Source organism: Homalodisca vitripennis, chromosome 4 (genome assembly GCF_021130785.1).
Source record: "Homalodisca vitripennis isolate AUS2020 chromosome 4, UT_GWSS_2.1, whole genome shotgun sequence".
Lineage (NCBI taxonomy): Eukaryota > Metazoa > Arthropoda > Insecta > Hemiptera > Cicadellidae > Homalodisca > Homalodisca vitripennis.
In genome coordinates this window covers 75665363-75673415 of record NC_060210.1, presented here as the reverse complement: position 1 = coordinate 75673415, position 8053 = coordinate 75665363, and positions in this window count along the sequence as shown.

The following is an 8053-nucleotide window of genomic DNA, read 5'->3' as shown; positions in this document are numbered from 1 at the left end:
AATTTAGCAGTGTCTTGAATCTACTATTTTTACTGAGGATCTGATTGTGTTTATTACTAAGAGAGAACAACACATGCTGGGTTTTATCATTGTTTAAATAAACATCATTTGTTTCACCCATATATTTAACCTTAACCAAAGCAGAATCTACTACAGGTAATAGTGTATCAATAATGTTTGGTTTTGACAAAAAATGAGGAATCATCAGCAAATATTTCAGAATGAGAATTACTATTTACAGGCAATAACTTTGTTGTCTGTCTGTGTAATAACTCTTGAAACTTTCAACTTACAACTTGTCACAGATATGGGTGCAACTTTAAAGCTTCCTCTTATGTGTTTATTACCTGCTCTATCTTTAACTGTTGCTTCTCTTGCCCATCTAGACATACGCAATTGTCTTATGTAACTTTTGTTTGTGGGACTTTTTGACTGCCCAGTAGTGCTGGTTTCACTGTCATTTTATATACCTTGCCTTTAGTTCTTATTAGTATTTTAGTATCAAATTGCACCTCTGTGAGAGTATGCCACTTACCTAACTAAATGTCAATTTTTGATAGAATTTATTCAAGGTACATAAACATTTTAACCACAGGAAGGTCTGTGTCATTAAGAGAGATGCCTGAATTAGTTAAATGAGTCATTGGCATTGAAGTTATTGAAGATATATTCCGTCTTTATCATGTTAATATGGAAACCGTATGGTTCTAATGACTGTCTTCATTTTTCTAAATCTTCCTGTAATTCTTGAACATTATTGGATATAACAACTACTTTATCAGGATACAGTAGATTCCATGGAGTTGATTTTTGGATTTTTTTTGTTTAAGTAATTCATAACTACATTAAACAGTAAGGTCTCACTGCATTACCTTGATGAACGTCAACTTTTATATCAAAACTGTCAGATGGACTGGTTGAGCTTCTGACGCAGGTTTAGACGTTGTTGTGTATGTTGCATTCAGCAAACACCATCTATATGTTTTGACAGTTTTCTCTAGCTCTCTCCATTACCAGTCTTATTGCATAAGTCACATCCATGGTTCCTTTCACTGCTATAAAACCAAACTTGTTATTCATTATCATGATTATAGATGTTAAGCATTCATTTAACACCAACATTTTTGGAATATCCGGAGTGAGTTTGATGCTCCAGAAATTTCTGTAACCTCTACCTTCTCCTTTGTTTTTATAAACAGTATGTAGTGTACAATTCCTGCAGGCATCTGACATTTCTTCACTTATTAGGATATTACTGAATATGTTAGTCATCCAGACTTCCCCATCTGCTTTTATAAAGTGTAATGTATTGAATTACAATAATAATTATAATAATAATTATTATACATATTATAAATTGTTACTGGCAAGTTAAAGCCACAGCCAAAGACCAACTGTATGATCTATGATGCTGTGACGTCATATGGGGTTGATTAGTTTGAATAAATGCCATTGGCTGTTCTCATCACGCCACCAGATCACACCACCTACCACTTCCAGTGTCCTGCCCTTGTCTCGCTCTCTGTTACCCTCCAACCTTAACCGAGCACAGTCGATGATGTAAACTAATTCAGTCTTTTATTCCGATTCCCCGTAATCCGTACACGACAATTGGCGACGAGGTATTAATGCGATCCCCGCGAGTGCAATGCAACCTGTTCGATTGTGCGTAAATTAATTTCTCCGAAAATTATAGTGGGAGGAAGTGTGTCTGTAGTTTGCGTCACGTGGACTCCAAAATCGGTACATTTTGATGTTGGAAGACAAGGTCGTAAAATTAGAACATTTCGTCTTTTATTTAGTGAAACAGTAAAAAATGGCGGGAATTATTGGCGGAATCGGTGACTTCGACAACAGTGCAGAAACTTGGAATTCGTATGTTGAAACGATTTGAATTATTCGTTGACTGTAACAGTATTAGTGACGACAAAAAGGTTAGTAACGTTACTAACAGTTCGTGGGTGTGAAAACGTACAGTTTGTTACGAGATTTAATGTACGTCCGGAAAAACCTTCATGAAAAAGTTTGATGAATTAGTGAAGTTAATTCAGGACCATTTTGTACCCGAAGCCATCATTCATAGCTGAAAGGTACAAATTCAGCAAAAGGAATCAACAGGAAGGAGAATCAGTCGCAGAGTACATCGCCAGCCTCAAGAAATTGTCTGCATACTGCGAGTTTGGCGCATCCCTCAACGACTATCTCAGAGACAGACTGGTGAGCGGCATCAGGAGTGAGTCGACCAAGCAGAGGCTGTTGGGAGAGACCACCCTAACCTTCGACCAGGCTGTGAAAATCGTCTGCTCAGTGAAGCGGCGGAGAAGAATGCGGCGGCATTGACAGTGAACGGCGGCAGCCGGGTCCAGCGGATGGCAGCGCATCACCACCCACATGTGAGAGTCGGCGGCAGCGGTGGCAGCGCGAGCTACAACGCAAGGCACGAAGTCAAGGTGCAGTGTACGTGCTGTGGGCAGTGTGGTCACTATAGGAAGCAGTGCAAATTGTTTGGTGTTGTGTGTCACAAATGTGGTAAAAGAAATCACATATCTAAGTATGTCGATGTACTGAAATTTAGTAAGTTACCAGACAATCAGCTTTCGAAAGTTAAGAAAGGTATATCTTATCAGTCTAATTTTCAAAACAGAAAAACAAAGATTATAAGATACATAATTTTGTAAATGATAGTTCAGAACTGTCAGATTCAAATAATTCTAAGAATTATGTTCAGAGTGATGAAAATCTTGAGAGTTATGTCGAGGACATACAGAATTTATTTAAAGTAAATGAAACTCACCGTGAAAAGAATTAGAGTTGACCCAATTAAGATTAAAGTCCTAGTGCAAGGTCCGAGAAACCATATTTGAAGTTGATACTGGAGCTAGTGTCACAGTGTGTAGTGAGGATTTTTATGAAAATAATTTTAGTTCTTGTAAATTGTTAGAAAAACGACCTAACTTTTGAGTTCGTACACTAATGAACCTATTATACCTGTGGGCAAAGTTAATGTTGATGTTTGCTATGAGAAAATACATAAATGCTTAGATTTGTATGTGATTAGAGGAGGTTCACATCCTTTAATGGGTCGTGATTGGCTTAAAGTACTGGGAGTTGACATTTCGTTTAAAAATAACTTGTGTGTTATAAACAGACCTATAGATAACAAGGCTAATTTCGAGACAATGACGTCCGAGCTAACTAATCAATTTCCGGAAGTGTTCACTGAGAAACTAGGTCAGTATACAGGCGAACCAGTAAAACTAAATCTAAAAAGAAAATGCTAGACCTAGGTATTTTAAGCCAAGACCGATACCATTTTCATTGAAAAGTAAGGTAGATAAAGAACTACAACGCTTAGTTGACGAACAAGTGTTAATTTCCAGTAAGCAGCTCGGAATGGGGAACGCCCATTGTACCAGTATTAAAAAAGAACGGTGAAATTAGGCTATGTGGAGACTTTAAAGTTACTCTAAATCAGTATCTAGAAGTAGACAAGTACCCTATACCTAGAATAGAAGATTTATTTGCAAATTTACAGCATGGAGAACGTTTCTCTAAAATAGATCTTAGTCAAGCCTATATGCAATTAAAGTTAGATAGTGAGTCACAAAAAATTATGTACAATTAGCACGCATAAGGGTCTTTTCTCATATAGTAGAATGCCTTATGGAATCTCATCAGCCCCAGGCATATTTCAAAGAGTTATTGAACAATCTTTGCATAATTTAGAAGGCATATCAGTGTTCATGGATGATATTCTTATCACCGCACCTAATAACGAAACTCATGTAAGTAGGTTGCAAGAGGTTTGTAAAACGCCTGAGTGAAAAGGATTTACCGTAAAGAAAGATAAATGTACATTCTTTGTAGACAAAATCGAGTATCTTGGTTTTAGTATCGATAAAGATGGACTGCATACCTCTGAATCTAAAATTAAAGCTATAAATCAAGCACCTGTACCTAAATCTGTCACTCAAGTCAAAGCTTTTATTGGCTTGGTAAATTATTATGGAAAGTTTATCAAAAATTTGTCAACAATCTTGAGTCCGTTGTACAACTTTGTTAAAAAAGGACGTGCCATTTGATTTTGATGAAAAATGTCTCAAATCATTTAGCCATGTCAAGGATGTTTTGACTAAAGCACCAGTTTTGGCGCATTTATGATTCAAAGTTGCCTGTAAAACTAGCAGTAGACGCAAGCTCGACAGGGCTGGGGCTGCGTACTTAGTATCATAACCCCTGAAGGCGTTGAGAAACCTATTGCATACCACTCTCGTACTTTATATCACCAGCAGAATGTCAATATTCACAAATAGATAAGGACGCTTTAGCAGTAGTATATGGAGTAAGGAAATTTCATCAATATTTGTATGCCGAAAATTCACATTGTGTACTGATCACAAACCTTTAATTAGCATATTTGGACCGAAAAAGGGTTTACCTGTTTTCGCAGCAAGCCGATTACAAAGATACGCATTATTTTTAAGTGGATACAATTTTGATGTACAGTATGTAAGGTCAGAAAAAGCATGGTAACGCAGACGCATTATCACGCTTACCATTAAGCACTAAACACGTTGTAAAATAATAACAATGAACCAAGGTGGAAAGGTACCTATTTACACTGTAATCGCTGAAAGTTCAGTACCTTTAACTTTTGAAGATGTTAAAGCTGAAACCCAAAATGATCCTATTATAAAAACAAATACATAACTATGTGATGTACGGATGGCCAAAATTTTTTTGTCAGGAGAGAATAGGGAATTGTTACCCTTAATTTCCAAAGGAAGGACGAGCTAAACAGTTGAGCATGGCATTGTTTATGTGGGGATATAGAATTGTTGTTCACTAACAAGTTGCGTAGCTACATATTAAATGAGTTACACGCGAGTCACTTGGGAATTGTAAAAATGAAGTTCAGTAGCAAGATCCTATATTTGGTGGCCAAATATAGATGAAAACATTGAAAGCCTAGCGAACAATTGCTCTTCCTGTCTTATGGAACGTTCTAGTCCTAGTAAGAGTAATCTACATGTTTGGGCACTATCCATCTATGCCATGGGAAAGATTGCATATTGATTACTTGGGTCCTTTCAAAGATAAGACCTACTTGGTAGTAATTGATGCTTACACTAAGTGGTTGGAAGTATTTGAAGTAGGCTCTACTTCAGCTAAGCTAGCTATAGAAAAGTTAAGAGAACTATTTTCTAGATTTGGATTACCTGTCACTATCCATAGTGATAATGGACCACCATTTACCTCAGTTGAATTTTAAAAATTTCATGCAACTTAATGGTATAAGACATACATTTTCACCAGCTTATCATCCTCAGTCTAATGGTCAGGCTGAGAACTCAGTTAAGTATGCTAAACGTAAAATAAGATTGGCTTTTCAAGAAAATATTGATACTAAAGTAGCCTTGAATAGGATGTTATTTGATTACAGAAACTCCGTTCATAGTACTACTAACGAGACACCTGCCAAATTAATGTTCAATAGACCACTAAGATGCAGGCTAGATTTACTCAGACCTAACGTAGCCAGAACTGTGCAATTAAAACAGGACAAACAAAAAAGAATATTTTGGCGGTAGAAAAAACGAGAATTCTATTTCCTAATCAATCTGTATTAGTGAGAGATTATCGCTCTAAAGACAAAATGGATAGAGGGCATTGTAAATAAAACAGTTAAATAATGTAATGTATTCTGTTATGACAAAAACTGGTCTAATTTGGAGTAGACATATTGATCAGCTGATAGGACTACACAGTAGTATTGTTGACAGTGACAGTCAAATTCCACCATCTCAGGACCGTACAGTTTGCGGAGCGTGAGACAGGCGCTCAGTGTCCGCCACTCCAAGCCCAGTCAGAATTAGTAACACTGACCTCACTAGATCAGCTGGTCTCTCCCCCTCCTCACCGCATCATACCTCTCCATGTCACATCACTACCCCTCATTCTAGACCACGTCTTTCTCTACCCCTCAGCTGTTCCTTCTCCTGTCACTAGAACAGCTGATCATACAAACAGATACCCAACTCGTATTAGGAAACCTGTAGAGAAATTAAACTTGTAAATAACTACAGTAACTTAAGGATGACATTTAATAATGATATGTGTTATTTATATTTATATGTGTTTATTATATATTTATTATTACACTTGTATTGTTTAATTTATCTATGACTTGTGTGAATTTCAATTTATTTTGAAATTTGGAAGGGAGGAAATGTAATGTATTGAATTACAATAATAATTATAATAATAATTATTATACATATTATAAATTGTTACTGGCAAGTTAAAGCCACAGCCAAAGACCAACTGTATGATCTACGATGCTGTGACGTCATATGGGGTGATTAGTTTTGAATAAATGCCATTGGCCTGTTCTCATCACGCCACCAGATCACACCACCTACCACTTCCAGTGTCCTGCCCTTGTCTCGCTCTCTGTTACCCTCCAACCCTTAAACCGAGCACAGTCGATGATGTAAACTAATTCAGTCTTTTATTTCCGATTCCCCGTAATCCGTACACGACATAAAGTACCAAAATAAGACTGATATGTCATCAGGCCCGCACATTTTGTTGTTTCTCATTTGCAGAATAGCCTTTATGACCTCCATGATAGTGATTTCGTTTATGGGCTTTTTTGTCCTTGGTTCTTTGACTTTAGCATGTATTGGGAATTTCTAGTTTAGCATTGTATAGTAATATTCATACCATCTTTGGCAGATTTCTTTATCAGAAGTGAGTACTGTAGCATGTCTTTGCTGTCCTTGATGTACCCTATGACCCTGTGACACCCTTTCTTCTTTTGGATTAAATTGGACTGTGGATACTCCCACAAGAGTTACTTCTACAATGAAAACAGCCTTCAACAAAGTCATTACAAACATTACTAACATTGCACTCGAAAATGTTTACTGCCTATGTTTAATGTGGCCATATCTGATCATTATGCTCAGGAGATCAAAACTCATGGATGCACAGGTGAAGTCGAAACACAAAATTCAAAATTAAAAAGACTTAAACAATCCAATAACATAAATAAACTCAATTATCATCTAAAATAGAAAATTTGGTAATTTTTAAATTATTTGAAGTGTTCAAACTCAATGTTTAATTAAAGTTTAAAAAAAAAATAGTTTTCTTTATTATATTTTCCTTGCATGTCTCTTCACAAAAATTAAAGTTTTACATAAAAAGAAAAAAAAAATACCTGTTTTATCCGAAGTGTCCTTACTTCACGGAAAAAGTTAAAGTTTTATCATAATACTATTGTCATTATGAACAAAGAAGAATAACATAAAAGAGTTAAACAAATTTAAACACTGAACAATACAATCCTTCAAAAAATCCAATCCAAAAATATACTAGATCAGTATCAGAAACCTTAAAAAACTGTAAAAATTTAATTAACAACCAATCATGTAGAAAACTAATAGGTTCCTAATCCTACCATTCCAAAATTACACTGTCTCCCTAAAATACACAAACCAGGGAATGGAATGCAACCAATATTGTCATGTATAAACTCCCCAACATATTTTCTGTCTCAATGGTTGTCAAAAAATCTTCAAACTTTAGAAAGGTTTCCTTCATTTTCCATCAAGAACAGATACGATTTTATAGAATCGATTAAAGGCGTTGTTCTAGATGAAGATGAATAATATCTCGTTTCTTTTGATGTAACATCACTTTATCCTAATGTTCCAATTAAGGATAGAATGAAAATAATTACAGATTGGTTAACTTCACAAAATTTACAAAAGGAAATAATTATTGATGAATACTCCTGTATGAAAAATTTATCATAAATCACAGCAAATTCCAATATAGAGAATCTTACTACACCCAAATTGATGGAACGACTATGGGAAATCCTGTTTCGTATTTTATTACCAGTATTTTATGAGCTACCTATTTAAAAAATACAGCCAAACCTAAAATGACATATTTCCCAAGAAAATGGATACTGTATGATACCTCGATGATGTTTTTATAATATTTAATAAAAATGAAAACATACAAGATTTTTATCAGGAAT